Source organism: Puma concolor, chromosome C1 (genome assembly GCF_028749965.1).
Source record: "Puma concolor isolate L17-30 chromosome C1, mPumCon1.1.hap2, whole genome shotgun sequence".
In the NCBI taxonomy this organism is placed as follows: domain Eukaryota; kingdom Metazoa; phylum Chordata; class Mammalia; order Carnivora; family Felidae; genus Puma; species Puma concolor.
Window position 1 is genome coordinate 208,402,061 of NC_141674.1, and position 18,021 is coordinate 208,420,081.

The window sequence follows — 18,021 nt, forward strand, 5'->3', positions numbered from 1 at the left end:
ACTGCCCTCTCGTATTTCCTTGATCACATTCCATTGTGTCTGTGTATACCACATTTTCTCTATTTGTTCATCTGTTGATGGACACTTGGATTGTTTCCATCCTACTGTTTTCCATGTCTTGGCCATTGTGAGTCACGCTGCAATGAACATGGAAAGGCTGTTATTTCTGCAAGACCCTGGTTTCACTTCATTTGAATATATACCCAGAAGTAGGATTGCTGGGTCATATGCTGGTCCTATTTTTAGTTTTTTTTTAAGAACTTCCATTCTGTTTTCCATAGGGGCAGCACCAGTTTACATTTCCACCAACAGTGTACAAAGATCCCTTTTTTCACATCCTGACCAATATTTGTTATATTTTGGTTTTTGATAAAAGCCATCTCAGCAGATGTGAGATATGTTTTTATTTCAGTTTTCATTTGGGATTCCTTGATGATTAGTGATGTTGAGCATCTTTTCATATACCTGTTGGCCATCGTATAACTGTTAGTCATTTGTATGTCTCTTTCGGAGAAACGTCAATTCAGTTCCTTTGCCTTTTTTCATTTATTTTTTATTTATTTTTATTTATTTTTAATATGACGTTATTGTCAAATTGGTTTCCATTCAACACCCAGGGCTCATCCCAATAGGTGCCCTCCTCAATGCCCATCACCCGCTTTCCCCTCCCTCCCACCTCCCATCAACCCTCAGTTTATTCTCAGTATTTAAGAGTCTCTTATGGTTTGCCTCCTTCCCTCTCTATAACTTTTTTTCTACCCTCCTCCTCCCCCCTGGTCTTCTGTTGAGTTCCTCAGGATCCACATATGAGTGAAAACATATGGTATCTGTTTTTCTCTGCCTGACTTATTTCACTTAGCATAACACTCTCCAGTTCCATCCATGGAGGTTCCTCAAAAAATTAAAAATAGATCTATGATCCAGCAATAGTACTGCTAGGAATTTACCCAAGGGATACAGGAGTCCTTTGCCTTTTTTTTTTTTTTTTTTTTAATCAGCTTGGTTTTTTTTGGCTATTGTATTGTAGGAGTTCTTTATGTATTTTGGATATTAATCCTTTATCAGGTATATGGTTTGCAAATATTTTCTCTCATGCCTTTCATTTTGTTCATTGTTCCTCTTGCTGTTTAGGAGTATTTTACTTTGGTTTATATTTTTGATTTTGTTACCTGTGGTTTTTTTGTCATGTCCAAGAAATTTTGCCAAGGCCAATGTCCAGGAGTTTTTTCTCTGTTTCCATCTAAGAGTGTTAAAGCTTCAAGTCTTATGTTTAAGTCTTTAACTCATTTTGAGTTGATTTTTGTGTAGGGTGAGATAAGGGTCCAATTTCATTGTTTTGCATGTGGATATCCAGTTTTCCCAGCGTCAGTGGTGGAAGATACTATCCTTTCCCATTGTGTATTCTTGGCATACTTGTCAAAGATCAGTTGACTATATATGCATGAGATTATTTCTGAGCTCTCTATTCTCTTCCATCGGTCTGTATGCCTCTTTTACACCAATATGATACCATTTTGAATATTGAGACTTTGTAATCTAATTTGAAGTCAGGAATTTTGATTGATGCCTTCAGCTGTTTTTTTCTTGCTGAATATTGTTTTGGCCATTTGGGGATCTCTTGTGGTTCCATACATATTTTAGCATTGTTTTTCTATTTCTTTAAAAAAATGCTTTGAAATTGTGATAGGATTGCACTGAATCTGTAGATTGCTTTGGGTACTATAGATATCTTAACATTATTAATTATTCCTTTCATGGGATATCCTGCCTTTTATTTATGCCTGCTTTAACTTCTTTCATCGATGTTTTATAATTTCTGGATATAAGTCTTTCATCTCCTTAAGTTTATTTCTAGGTATTTGACTCTTTTTGATGCTATTATAAATGGAATTCTTTTCTCAATTTCCTTATTGGATAACTCATTGTTAATGTTGTGGGGGGGGTTTAAATCTAGGATTTCTTCATCAGGTTAAAAAAGTGTCCTTGTCAGTTTACATGTGTTTATTTTTTTATTTTTATTTTTAGAGACAGAGTGAGCAAATGAGCAAAGGAGAGAGGCAGAGAAGGAGAGGAGGAGGAGGAGGAGGAGAAGGAGAGAGAGAGAGAGAGAGAGAGAGAATCCCAAGCAGACTCCACACTCAGCACAGAGTCCAACTCAGGACTCAATCCCATAACCCTGGGATCAGGACCTGAGCTGAAATCAAGAGTTGATTGCTCAGTTGACTAAGCCACCTGGGTGCCCCGTGTGTGTGTGTGTGTGTGTGTGTGTGTGTGTGTGTGTGTGTGTTTTAAATCATATGTTACTGTTGAATTTTCCAAGTGCTTTTTCTGAATTTATTATGATTTTTATGATATTTTTCTCCTTTCATTTTAATGTGATCAAATATAGTGACACACTTCTAAAAACATTACATGAACTATGAATATATGAAATTAAGCCAACTTGGTGATGATCTTATATATCACTGGATTTTATTTGACAACTTTTGTTTAGAATTTTTGCATCTATATTCATTTAAGATTTTTGTTTTAATTTTTTTTTCTGGTAAAGTTTTTTTAAGTTTTGGCATCAAGGTTATGCTGACCTCATAAAATTAGTTTAGAAACTTTCTTTTTTTGTTCCTTGAATGTGTTTGAGTTATTTTTTCCCTAAATGTTTTGTAGAAATTATCAGGGAAACCATCTGGGCCTGGTGCTTTGTTGTGGGAAAGTTCTAATTACAGATTCAATTTCTTTAATAGCTATAGGACAAATCAGATTTTCTCTCTTCCTGTTTCTATTTTATATGCTTGTGCTTTTTTTAGGTATTTGTCTATTTCATCTACATTTTTAATGCTACGGGCATGAAGTTGTTCAGAGTAGTCTCTTTTTATATTTTTAATGTCGAGGATTTCTGTGATGTTTCCCTTTTCTGATTTTTGTTATTTGTCTCTTCTCTTTGATTAGATTTGTTAAGAGTTTATAAATTTTATTAGTCTTTCAAAAAAACACTTTGGGCTCTATTGGACTTCTAATATAAGTTAATTTTCTTTTTCATAAATTCTGCCATTGTTACGTATTATTTTCTCCCTTTTACTTGGTATTTATTGCTTTTGTTATTTTCACTTGTTTTGATGGATAGTTACATTATGCATTTGTTTTCAGCCTTTCTTGTTCTTTTAATACTACATTCATATAAGGCAAAGTTTTATTTATGTCTTTCAATGGTAGTTATGCAGTTATGTATATCATTTTATTTATTATTATTTTATATTATTTTAATTATTATTAACCTTATTTTATTTCTTACTTAATATGCATATTTTATTTATATTTATTTTATTTATTTTTTGTTATTATATATTACAAATAAATAACATTTATTATTAATCAGTTCAAAATTTGTTCAAATTTCCACTGTGATTTCTTACTTTATCTTTGAGTTATTTAGCAGTATGTTGCTTCATTTGCAAAAGTATTTTTCTATTTGTTATTTTTATTAGCTCCTTGTTAAACTTTTTAAGTGAACTTTTTATTTTTAAATGGTTTTGGATTTACAGAAAAATTGCATAGATAGTACAAAGAGTTTCCACATACCCTATACCCACTTTCTTCTATTATTAACATCTAGCATTAATGTGATACATTTGTCACAATTAACAAAACATTGTTACCTTAGTAACTAAAATCCATATTTTATTCAGATTTCCTTAGTTTTTACCTAACGTCCTTTTTCTGCTTCAGGATTCCACTCAGGATACCTCATTAATTTTAGTCATTATGTCTCCTTAAGCTCCCCTTGGTTGTGACGGCTTCTTCAATTTCCTTGTGTTTGTTGCATTTGAGAGTTCTGAGGAGTACTGGTCCTGTATTGGATAGAATGTACTTCAGTCAAACTTTGATTTTTTTTTTTTCAGGATTAGATGAGGATTATTTGTTTTGAGAGGAAGAGGACCAACTTAAAGTCTTGTTCTCATTGCAGCATGTCAAGGGTGTGTACCATCAATATGTCTAATTGCTGGTATTGACCTTCACCACCTGGCTGAGGTAGTGTTTGTCAGGTTTCTCCATTGTAAAGTTATTCTTTCCCCTCATTTCCAAACTGTCTTCTGTAGAAGTACAGTCCACACTTAAAAGAGTGGAGAGTTATGCTCCATCCCCTTGAGGGTTCCCTATCTCCACACATTATTTATAATTCTGCATGGGAGATCTAACTTTTCTCCCCCATTTGACATTTCGGTCTAGAATTCATTTTGCATTGATTTTTTTGTAATATAGAAGGTCTGTGTCTGGGTTTATATTTTTAGATATGGATGTTCAGTTCCAGCATCATTTATCAAAAACACTACTTTTTTTCTCTACTGTCTAAAGTCTTTGCACTTTGCCTCAAATTGGTTGACTATAATGGTATAGAGCTACTTTCAGCCTCTCAGTTATGTTGCATTGATCTAGACACCTCTTCTTTTGCCAACATCACACTGTCTTTATTATTTAGTCTTTATATTAAATCTTGATATCAGCTACTGTGAGTCCTTCAACCTTGTTCTTCAGTATAGTGTTGGATATTTTTGGTGCTTGGCGTTTCCATTTAAACTTAAAATTTTTTTCAATGTTTATTTATTTTTGAGAGAGAGAGACAGACAGAGCATGAGCAGGGGAGGGGGAGAGAGAGCGAGAGAGGGAGACACAGAATCCAAAGCAGCCTCCAGGCTCTGAGCTGTCAGCACAGAGCCGGATGCAGGATTCAAACCCATGAACTGTGAGATCATGACCTGAGCCGAAGTCGGACACTTAACCGACTGAGCCACCCAGGCACCCCTCCATATAAACTTTAGAATCATTTTGATGATATCTATGAAACTTTTTGCTGAGACTTTGGGATTGTTTGAATCTGTAGATTGAGTTGGGGAAAACTGATATCCTAACAAGATTTAGTTTTATCTTGATTAAATATTCCTGTCCCAATTTATATGAATATGGAATGTCTGTGCATTTATTTAGATCTTTTGCTTTGTTTTGTTTTGTTTTGGTGCTATTGCAAATTTTTCTGTTTTCAATTCCAGTTGCTCATTGATGATATGTAAGAGAACAATTGTCTCTTGTTTACCAACCTTGTATCCTGTGATCTTGCCATGTATCCTGTGATTCAAATATTATCTCTAGGATTTGGTATTGTTGATTATTTGTGGTGCTGTACATAAACAATCATGTCATTTGTGAATAAGGGTAGTTTTACTTCTTTCTTTCCAATATGTTTGTCTTTTATTTATATTTCTTGTCTTATTACACTAGCTAGAACTTCCAGTACAATAACAATAAGAATGTTAACAAAGGGTATACTTGCCTTGTTTCTGATCTTTGGGAAAAAGCATCCAACTTCTCACCATTAAGCATAATGTTGGCTGTAGTTTTTTGTTCTTTGTTTTTTTGTTTTGTTTTTGGTAGATATTTTTCATTAAGCTCTCCTCTATTCCTGGTGTCTTGAGTACTTTTATCATGAAAGGATGTTGGATATTGTCAAACGCTTTTTCTGTATCAATTGATATGATCACATAATTTTTTTCTTTAGTCTACCTTTCTGATGATAACATTGCTTTTCATATTAGAATAAAACTCACTTGGTCATGGAATATGATTATTTTTATAAAGTGTTTGATTTGTTAACATTTTGATGAGAATTTTGTGTATCTGTTCATGAGAGATGCTAGTCTATATTCCTATCTTGTAATGTTTTTATTTGATTTTGGTATTAGGGTAATGGTAACTCATAAAATTAATTTTAAATTACTTCTTTTGCTTTTATTTTCTGGACGAAATTGTAGAGAATTGTAGAGAAATTTCTTTGTTAAATGTTCAGTAGAATTCACCAGTGAAGTCATCTGGTCTTTTTGTTTTTTTTTTTTTTATTTTTTGGAAGATTATTAACTATTGATTCAAGTTTGTCATACATACAAAGCTTGTTCAGGTTATCTATCTCTCTTTATATACATTTTGGTAGTTTGTGTTTATCAAGGATTTGGACTATTTAATTTAGATTGTCAAATTTGTGCATATAAATTTAATCACATCATTCCCTTGTTATACTTTTAATGTTTATAGGATCAGTAGGACAACACCTCTTTCACTATTGATAATTTATGCCTTCTCTTTTTTACTTGGTTAGTCTAGCTAAAAGTTTATCAATTTTGTTGATCTTTTCAAAGAAGGAGTATTGATTTAATTAATTTTCTCTATTGTTTACTTGTTACTGATTTAATAATTTATGATCTAGCTTTGCCATATCTTTTCTTTTATATAAATTATGCTTAAAGTGTTCTTTCTCTGCTTTCCTAAGGTAGAAAATTGTTATTAATCTTAGATATTTTTTCTTTTCTAATATATTAATTGCACGCTCTAAGTTCTCCTCTAAGAACTGCTTACATGGCACCCCATTAATTTTATAATTTGTGTATTTTTATTTTCACTTACTTCAAAATATTTTAAATTTTTCCTCAGACGTCTTTGTTCCATAGGTTATTTAGAGTTTTGTTTTGTTTTGTTTTGTTTTTCGTTTCCAAACAGTTGGGGATTTGTCAGCTATCTTTTTGTTCTTTTTTTTTTTTTTTTTTTTAATTTTTTTTTTTCAACGTTTATTTATTTTTGGGACAGAGAGAGACAGAGCATGAACGGGGGAGGGGCAGAGATAGAGGGAGACACAGAATCTGAAACAGGCTCCAGGCTCCGAGCCATCAGCCCAGAGCCCGACGCGGGGCTCGAAGTCACGGACCGCGAGATCGTGACCTGGCTGAAGTCGGACGCTTAACCAACTGCGCCACCCAGGCGCCCCAGCTATCTTTTTGTTCTTGATGTCTAATTTAATTCTGTTTTGGTCAGAGAATATACTTCATATATTTTGTAGAGTTTCAACTTTTTTTAGGTGTATATTTTGGCCCAGAATGCTGTCTTTTGGTGAATGTTTCATGGAAGTTTGAGAAGATTGTGTATTCTGCTATAACAGGATGGAGTAGTCTTAAATGTCCATTAGATCAAGTTGGTTGTTAGTGATGTTTAAGTCATTTATATCCTTACTGATTTTCTGTCTGTTTGATCTGTTAATTAGTGACAAAGGGATGTTGAAGTCTACAACTGCTATAGCTTCTGTTATAATAGTAGATTTGTCTATTTTTCCTTTCAGTTCAATAAGTTTTGCTTCATATAATCTAATAGGTATATATAAATTTAGAACTATTTTATAGTCTTGGAGAACGGACTCCTTTATCATTACATAATATCTTACTTCTGATGATTTTCCTTGTTCTGAAGTCTGCTTTGACTAAAATTAACATAGTTCATCCAGATTTCTTTTGATTAGTGTTGCCATGGTGTATCTTTCCCCATTGCTTTATTTTTAAACTATGTAAGTCTCTATATTTAAAAGTGATTGCTTGTAGATTTTGTTTTATGATCCACTCTGACAATCTCTTTTTTTTTCACTGGTGGGTTTAGATCATTATTTTAGAATATTAGAAGCAGTCTGGTTCACCAAACTTTTGATCACACGAAATTTGAGGGATAAAAAATTTTATGCATGTGTTTTTGTCTATTTAGGTACTCAACTATCTATATAAATAGTTTGTGATTCATATTTATATAACTATATTAAAATTATAAACAATATACCACAAATAAATTTAGTAAGAACTGCACAAAGATTAAATAAACAATATTTATGATACATTAAGTTATATTTTACTTTATATTATAGAAGAATTTTTGTTCTCACTAAAATAATATTAAGTATATTTAAGTGAAATCAATAGGATTAAATATGTGTGAGCAGGGGAAGGGGCAGAGAGAGAGGTGAGAGAGAATCCCAAGCAGGCTCAATGCTGTCAGCACAGAGCCCCAAATGGGGCTCATTCTCACCAACCACGAGATGGTGACTTTAGCCAAAATCCAGAGTCGGAGGTTAACCAACCTGAACCCCCCAGGCACCCCTCAATATGTCCTTTTTTAAATCTTAGAATAAATAGTACTTTTGATATAGCGACTTGAAGTTCTGTAAATTTATCTAATAATAGTTTTAATGACGATATACCTAAAAAATTGTATCTCATGAAGAAATTTAGATACAAATAGGGAAGAAGCACATTATTGATCATGTTTGCTGAATAATGATGTTCCTTTTAATTTTCCATTAAATTAGACAAAGGTCTTTGCTTTTGTTTGTCTTAAATTCTGTAGTAAGTTTCCTTCATTTATGATGTCTATTAGTTGTTCTGATAATCAAAAGGCATTACATTTTTATATTTTTAAAATTGAATGAGAAAGCCACTAAAACTCTTTGGAAAACTGCAAAACAGAAAATTCTATTCCAGGTTTGTAGGTATTCAGATGGGAACATTTTTATGAGTGACATTTCACATTACTTTCAGCATTATAATAAAAATATTTCAGGGGCGCCTGGGTGGCTCAGTCGGTTAAGCGTCCGACTTCAGCTCAGGTCACGATCTCGCGGTCCGTGAGTTCGAGCCCCGCGTCGGGCTCTGGGCTGAGGGCTCAGAGCCTGGAGCCTGCTTCCGATTCTGTGTCTCCCTCTCTCTCTGCCCCTCCCCCGTTCATGCTCTGTCTCTCTCTGTCTCAAGAATAAATAAACGTTAAAAAAAAAAAAATTTCAAATGTTCTTTTTCAAAATGGCCTTTCTGCTACATGAGGTTTTCTCTTTCTGTTAAAATGTCATCTTTACCTTGAAAAGACAGATTAAGTGTGTTTATATTTTTCAGAAATACCTACAAGGTAACATACTGTTAGAAGCTATTTGTTATCATAGGAAAGGTCAGAAAAATTGGACTACTAATAATTTTGAGCAAAGGAAATTCATGATTCATGTTTAAGCTCAATAACCTTTAAGTTAACATTTTGTTAGTGCTAAACACGTGTGAGGCAGTGCACTATGTTCTTTATACATTTTGTCTCATACTATTCCTCATAATTACCCTTTTAGCATCCTTATTTTCCAAGTGAGAAAACTGGATTTAACATACTGGTTAAATTGCTTGCCCAAGATCACCTGCAGAGTGTTTGGGGTCAGATTTTTCAAAAGAAGACCCCCAAGGAATTTGAGGATTTGTTTGTGTCAGTGGTTTATTAAGAAAGTGCTCCCAGGATTCACAGGTAAGAAAGTAGGAGAAGCAAGAAAGATAAGAGAAGAAGTCAAACAAGGAGGCAGGCTCAATAATATCAACCTCTCCCTGATTGTGAAGTTTAGCTCTTGGGCATAGATGGCAGAGTTTGTCCAACTTCTTGGCAATAGATTTGAGATTTTACAGTCTGGTCCACTCATAAATGCCCATGCCACCCAGGCGGATCAGCACTCAGGCAAGCTTTCTACCAGTTCTGGCAAGAGGCCTTTCTAGTACCCACAGGACCCCTCCTCTGATGGGAATTCTAGGTACACATCCTTAAAAGAAAAGCCCATAGAAGCAGGAGGATATGCACATGGAACCCTTCAAAAGGCCCTAAGAGAATCTGAGTTGAGCATTTTCAGTATTTGCTACAGCTAGTAAGTGACATAACCAGTATTAAACCCAGGCAATATGGCTCCAGAATCCCTGTTCTTCGTCATTATACTAGACTATGTGAGATAATCAGCAAATATCTAGGTAAGCAATAGATTTTCTCAGTCATTCCCCACTTACAATCACTACTAATACCCTACTATGTTTTTTTAAGGTATTATTTTTGGTTTTGTTTTTGTCTTGTTTTGTTTTTAGAGAGAGAGAGTATGTGACCAGGCTGGGAAGGGGCAGAAGGAGAGAGCGTAGAGCTCAATGTGGGGCTGGATCTCACAACCCTGAGACCATGACCTGATCAAGAGTCCTATGCTTAACTGACTGAGCCACCCAGGCGCCCACTTTACTCTGTTTTAAAGATATTTTCCTGATCAAATTTACCAATTCAATGACATTCTGCAACATTTTGGCCTGCCTGACTCAACTCTTCATTATAAGGGTTTGCCCATGAATTACACAGTAAGTGAATTTTACATGTAATGCTATTTCTGTAAATTACCACCATAATTACTTTTTAAATTCCAATCAAAGGAGTAGTCCATGCAATTGAAGAAATAACTTTGTTTTCCAGTGTGGATTTAGATGTAGATCTTTCAGAAATTGACTTTCTACATCAGGTATGTCTGTATACTAACCTAACCAGTCTACTACTTTATATAAAAGATATTCCTACAAGCCATAGTGATACGCACATTGAAAGGAAAAAAAGAAGCCTCACCATCCTTGGCCTTAACACCTGGAATTCTTCTTCCCCCTGACTGTTTTGTGACAGAGTCATCACTGAGCAGACATCTGTCTAAATAATTGGGGTGTTGCTCTAGATTAAGTGACTCAGTCCTGTAACTTTGCACGGAGATAGAGGGAAGAGGGTGGATTTAGGGATCAAGTTATCTCCTAGGTGAAAGGACAGGTCATATTCTAAGAGAGATGGATGGAGACTGATGGCCCTAAGTCAGGGGTTATATTCCCTTTGGGTCCTCAGGGTAAGTGCAAGTTAGTGAGGGCTCTAAATTTCCTCTTCTACACCAAGGATCTAACAATCCTAAACTTGCAGTATAGTAATTAACACCTAGGAAATGTAGGACCAGGAAAAGTGGGTAGTTAAGGACAAGTAGACTGACTCCATTCTAGCTCCCTCCTGGCTATTTGGGAAAGGAATTCTTAGCTCATTAATAGGACTAGATTAGGAACATTCAGCTGTCCTAATCACTAAAACATAGTAACAGCTTACAACTATATGGCACTTTTTGAGTGCCATATATATGAATTCCATATATGAATTCATTTAGTAAATGTTACTGTTACTCTCATAACTGAGGAAACTGAAACACAAAGAGATACAGTAGTTTGTGTAAGACTACACAGCTTGGAAGAGGTAAATCTGGGATGTAATCATTTTAGTTTTAACTACCAAGATATACTATGCCTAAGGAGGAAGAAGGAAAGCAAGAAATAAGGATGGGAAGAAGTCAATAGAGGATGGCCTCATCTATATTTGTATAAATATTTGTTAAAAGGAGTGGCAGGTAAGCCATAATATCTTTATATTTTTGTTTATTTAAATAATTTTCAATTTATAGGAAAGGAAATTATTAAGCTTCTTAACACTAAACTTTGAAAGAAGGGCTTGAAAATCTAATAACGTCTTTTCTCAGTGCTAACTAATACATTTTTTAAAAATGTAAAAATTTTTCGGGATGCCTGGGTGGCTCAGTCAGTTAAGCATCTGACTTCAGCTCAGGTCGTGATCTCACAGTTTGGCAGTTCGAGCCCCACATCAGGCTCTGTGCTGACAGCTCAGAGCCAGGAACCTGCTTTGAATTCTGTGTCTCTCCTTCTCTCTCTCTCCTTCCCTTGCTCATGCTCACTCGCTCTCTCTCTCTCTCATAAATAAACATTAAAAAAAATAAAAATACACATATAAATTTTTTTCAATTTTTTTGTTGCACCTCCGCTTGGACCAACAAAAAAGCAAGAGGGTTCAAAATGAACCTTTACACCTTTTATGGGTGTAAAGAAGGCTGAGCAAACTACTCAGTTGAAAACACAGACCTTTCTTATCAAAAAGGGAAGAAGACTCAGAAAAGCAGAGCCGAGAGACCGGAGGGCAAAGCTAAGAGACACCAAGAACCACTCTGTGGGAGAACTGAGCACCCATCAAAGACGTGGTACCATGCACCTGGCTAGATCTTAGAATTACTCTGGGTCAGTGACTACAACGTGCCTGTATCTTCCCCCTCTCTTTCGAATAGGAACGTCCATTGCTGTTCCAGCAGGCTTCAGCGTTACATCTTGAGGGTGTGGAGAGCAGATAACTCACCTCTTAACTTGTCAGGGCTGAGATGGAGAGCTGCCCCAGAGGAGCTGTTCTCGAAGAAGCACATGGAGGAGTCTCATCAACACTTGGGCTAATTTAGATAACAAGATCCTAAACAACAAGCATGAGCCATGTATAGGATGAGATTTTGGTGATCTTGGGAAGGGAAAGAGGGTCTTTTCCATGTGGGAAAGATGGGAACCACTGGAGCCAGAGAGAGAACTGTGATTGACAGCTAAGAATCTTGACCATATCTACTGTCAGATTCCTGCTGTTTCTGTACACTGGCCAAAGAAAAATATAGCTAAGAGAAGCAATGTCAGATGACATACCTGGAAACGTAGCACATTAGCATTACATAAGGTTTTATCAGGGGGCCCCCCCGACAACTCTATGCATTCATTTGTGTGGGTATACAAGTTGTCAGTTTTTCATCGAAGATTTCCTCAATTCAGATTGAATCAGAAGTGGATATTTATTCAATGCCCTTCAGTATGGTAATTATACATCTATTTTCCAAAAATGCAAAAATAATCTTGGGCTGGGGAGAGAGAGAGTGCTCTGCCATAGGACAGGTTTTCTAGCCACTTTTCCAACCAGTTGGGACATTTTGACTTAGTTCGGGCCAGTGGATTTGGGGTTAAACGTGGTATGTGTCCTTCTAAGCCTAGCACATAAAACCTTCCAATCTTTCACCTTTCTCTTCTTTCATTGTGCAGGCTGTCCTTGCCCAGGGCCATCTTGAAAGCAGTGTGTTGAAGATCGCAGGGGCTCCACCAGCTTAAATAGTTTCGCTACAATATCATATATAGCATTAAGAAAACATCAAGATATGGAACACAATTAAAGGCAATAAAATTTTAGGATAGGACTTTTTTTTTAATTTTTAAATGCTTTTTATTTATTTTTGAGACAGAGAGAGACAGACCATGATCAAGGGAAGGACAGAGATAGAGGGGGACACAGAAGCTGAAACAGGCTCCAGGCTCTGAGCTGTCAGCACAGAGCCCGACACGGGGCTCAAACTCAGACTGTGAGATCATGACCTGAGCCGAAGTCAGATGCCTAACCGACTGAGCCACCCGGGCACCCCTAGGATAGGATTTTTTTTATGTTTGGTATGATTCAATAATTTTCTAAAGAACAGATTATCAGTTTTCCCTGGTTCAAGATATTAATATTCTATCTGATAAGTTTTTTTCTTTTTTTATTTCAAGTTTTTATTTAAATTCTAGTTCGTTAACATATATGGTAAAATTGGTTTCAGGTTAAAATATTGTGATTCATCACTTACATATAACACCCAGTGCTCATCGCAAGCACCCCCCTTAATATCCATTTTTCCCCCTATTTTGATAGGAAAATATAGCAACCAATAAGCAGCTGTTTGGGTAAGTATGGAGACTATCAGATTTGTCCATTTCTTTCCATCTCCATGGCCATCAGTCTAACCCAAACTATAATCATTTCTTGCCTGGACAATTACAATAGCTCCCTGCTGTGTTCTTGTACCCTCCAATCCCTCTCCAAGTTGAAGTTAGATTTTTCTTCTAGTTTACTATAGTTTCCATCATACCCATTCATAGCTTCATACTGTTCTTAAGATAAAGCCCTTCGTTTGTTAAGGTCCTGTGAGCTCCTGTCTTGTCTGACCCGTGTTTACCTCTGCATCTTCATCACAGACCACTCTTGTTCTCCAGGTGGAGCCATACCTGGATGCACTATGTTTCTGGATGCACTACGCTCTTCCCCTCTATAGAAACTCATTATCTCAGCTTAGAAATAGTTTCCTTAGGGAAGACGTTGCTGATCCCAAATTGAGTACGTTTCCTTCACTTTATGTTTTAGCAAGGGTTACTTTGCACCACAGCATGTGTCTCACTTCGAAAATGTTTCAAATGTTTGATTATTTTGTGTCATCTTTAACCACGTGGTTTAAAAATTGTTTTAGAAAGACAGCGAAATGAATGTAGATCATCAGAGTGAAACCTAAACATGTTGCTGGAGATTCAAAGGTTCAGATTTACCATGCCCTGAATACTTGTCTGTACTTGGGTCTGCTTCTGAACTTTCTGTTCTGATCCATAGGTCAGCTGTCTATTCATGTATGAGTGCCATCCTGGTTTAGTCAATAGTGCTATCTTTTCTTACTACTTGATTTTGCACTATTAAATACTCTTGTAGTTTAATTGTTTGATTTTGGGGGCCTAGATGGTATCCTTTTATACACAACTATAACGGATGAGGCATGAGAAAATGTAATTTTGTCTTCAATATCTTTTCCTTTTCTCCAATTTTTTTTAGTTGTTATAATTTCCACATTGCCAGGGCCTATAATGCTTGTATTCTTCTTAGTCATTCTGAATCCACACTTAAAAAAATCTTAGTCCCATCATCAAGTAATTTTGTCTTTATCACCAGCTTCTTTTCCAGTACCCGCCATCATCTCTTATTTGGTTGTGATAGCCTGAGGAATAGGGAGAGATTGAGATCATAGATGACAAATCTGGAGGTGTGAAATAAATACATCCAGCATCATGACTGACAGAAAGATCTTTCCTTCTAAGCCACAGAGGGAAGAAAGTTAAAACAGAAATAGATTAAAATATATGAAGGAATAACAAATATTTGTGTATTAGCTGTTCTGATAAGAATCAAGATCTTTGGAGTAGTTGAAATGAGAAAGCTGAATGGAGATGTGACTATTGTCTGAAGAAAAATACTTGATTTTTGTTTTTTCCAATTTCGGAGTGAGGAAACTTCCTGGTAATCACAGGATCCAGGTTATGACCGAGAGCAAATGGCTGAAATGGAATCGAGGAGAAGGTCATGAGATAAGATGAGGTCAAGGAATTGAGAGGCTAGTGTGTTGAAGACGTCATTGACACAGATTGAAATGATCAAAGCATCCAGGGAAATGACAGGAAGTGAGGTGCAGAGGAAGACTGACAGAAAGGTGCCCACACACCAATTAAAGGATTGTTGGTGGCATGAGCATCAAAGGGATAGGGGAGACGGGTGCCTGGGTGGCTCAGTCAGTTAAGCATCCGACTTCTGTTCAGGTCATGATCTCATGGTTCGTGGGTTCGAGCCCCGCGTTGGGCTCTGTGCTGACAGCTCAGAGCCTGGAGTCTGTTTTGGATTCTGTGTCTCCCTCTCTCTCTGACCCTCCCCTACTTGCACTCTGTCTCTCTCTGTCTCAAAAATAAATAAACATTAAAAAAAATTTTTTTTAAAGGAATAGGGGAGGAATGATTGTCTGGAAGTCATATTGAAGGAGGAGAAAATCAGCCTCCCTTGCCTACCATGGGCAGTGAGAAGGCTCTGTTCCAGGAAAGAAGGCAGGTTGGGAAGTAGAGTCTGGGAGGTGCCATGTTTCACTGAAATGCAGTAAGTGAGAAGACTGTGTCATGAAGAATTTAAGGTTGTACCATTTTGGTTTGTTTATGGTGAAATGGGTGTTCCAGAGAACATAGTTAAGGAGGAGAATGAAAAAAGCAAGTTGGGTAAAGGAGAAAAACAAATAACATCAGCGGGGAGAAATGTTTCGGAGAGTCTAGACTCCTGCGGGGACGTCTACCTCAGATGCTGAGGACAGCTAACCAAGATGTTCACTTAGGAAGGATCATCATTCTTACTTAAATTGTATATTATATGCATGTATGGGACATTTCTTTATTTCTTTCAACCTTGATTTTTTTTAATACTTTTCTGTCTTAAGTCAATTGAAATCCGTGTCCCCCCCCCCCCCCAAAAAAAAACACACTTACCAAATGTAGTAAATCCACAAGGGAGATGAAATTTTTACATACATTTAAAATTTACTATGTGTCTAAATTTTTTATTTATTTCTCTTCAGTAATACACTAAATGACAAACAATGAATGTATTCATTTCATTACAACATTCACCACTCAGGAAGAGAATGGTAAAAGCAACATGTTTTTCATACTATAGTTTGCTTTTTGGTCTGCCAATGGTGTAGGCAGTTAATACTCGCTATACTAAATGTCAGTGGTGTATAGGGAAATGGATTGATAACGTAACAGGGCAACTCTTAGGCATATAACATTTAGTAATCTTTATATGGAAGTCCCTAGCAAAGCATCCTGAGTGAAAAGCGAGCTGGTGGGTTAAGGAAGATGGTGAAATGAGGTTCAAGCTCCTAATGAACTCAGCAATAGTAAACAGAAAAGAGACAGAAGGCGCTGTCCTTGTCTCCAGGGATAGAATTCCTGCCCCTTTTAGGCTTATCTAGGTGAGGAAACTCAGTATACCCTTTAAGTGACAAAGCCAGGAAGTAAATGATTAAAAGAAGGAATAAATTATGCCTTTAATAAATCCTATGATAGTTCTGGAAAGGAAGCAGGGCATTGTGATTTAGAAAACCTATATGAACATGAAGAACACTTTTATCACTTCTTTGCATAAGTGTTGTTTTGAAGCAAGCAATGAGCTTGATGACCTTCAAGACCAAAAAAATCGAATGATGTAATATTTGTGACAATATAAATTGCATGACCCCATATTAATGATTAGTGTTATTTCCTTACTATTTATTATTATTATTATTATTATTATTATTATTATTATTATCAATGCTCATCATAGTTAAATGAATGTTGAGAAGCACTGTCAGAGCCATCAGAGAGAATTACAGAGGCTAAAAGATATGGTGAAACCAATTCAAAAGCTGAAAAGGAATTTTTAGGTGGCCAAAGCATGTCATTCCCAGGATCCCTTGTTTTAATAATAAACTCCTTTTTTTTTTTTTTTTAATGAAATGAACAATCCATGGCTTCTAAATCATTTTTCCTGGTTGGGTTTTTGTTTTTTTTTTTTTTACTATGATTATGTTTACTGTGACGGGTTTGGCTTATATTACCTAATGATGGGCAAATTGTTCAGCTCTGACATGATCACTTCTACATTCATGACTGAAAACTGGAAAAGGAACATTAGATTCCTAGCAGAAATAATATGTTGCCCTGGGGTGATATCTAGAAAAAGATCATTACAGAAATATGGGTAAAGACATTTGAGCTTTCCTTTGTAGTTATGGCTCTTAAGACATTTGACGGAAATATCATATGCTGATAATAAAGATGATGAATCTGTTTCTAATCATCACTCAGAAGATACAGCCATGGCTTGAATATTTGTTTTGCATCACACAGCATACAAATACAAGTGTGAGTTGTACCACCCCTTATGCCTTACCTTTTTAGGATTCCTACACTGAAAGACTAGAAATGACTTAGCCAACAGACTACCAAATATGGATAAAGTTCTCTTAGAGCAGATACTACAGGATTTATTCAGCTGTCTTTTTTAAATAATAGAATTAAGCTTCTCCGTTACCGGAAATTACAGGAATGATTCATGTGTGATGTTTGGGTTAGGTGGTTTAGAGCATTGAGGTTTGCTGCAGTTGTGTTCAGCAGAAACAGACACCGAGTGGCAGTGAGAAGTGAAAAAAAATAGGCATCAAAGCCTGAGAAGGGAAGAGAAAGGAAGAACTGGGCAGAGGGTGAAGCTGAACAGTGATGCAGACCTGATAAAGTCTTGGCAATCAGACGGGGGGCTCTGGAGTGAGTACCGACCATCAGAGTATCCTGCACTGGGCCAAATACAGTATCCTGCACTGGGCTCTGGGGAAATAGGTCTTTCCATAAAAAACTCTTAAAGTGGTGCAGAGCCTGAAGGAGCTGACAGCTGGAAACTGTCCACCGAGTACCCTCTTGACAGCTCCAGGAGGGTCTGAGACTGAGTGCATTATGTTCCTGACAACCGCAAGCCTGAGTAGACTAAAGGGACATTGAAAAATATTTGGATTGCCTCCAACTTCCTATATCTAAGGCTGCGCTATGTGTATGTTATTATTAATTTGTTTCAAGTGGATAGAGATACACTGATGACAAGTTGGTGAGAATAGGACATAATTTTCTATTTCTGAGATTTGGAGAACAATAGGGTCAAGAATGAATCAGGAATCTTGGCTAACAGGTAGAGAGACAATTGGAAAAGGGCTCACAAGAAGAGTACATGAAAACAGGTAGATATTTTGGGAACTTGTCAAAGGGCAAGTACAGTATGGAACTAGGTGAATTTTTCCTGAAATTATTTCTAAAATGATAATATATTTTAAGAATAGCTGTCTAGTATGGGGATCTA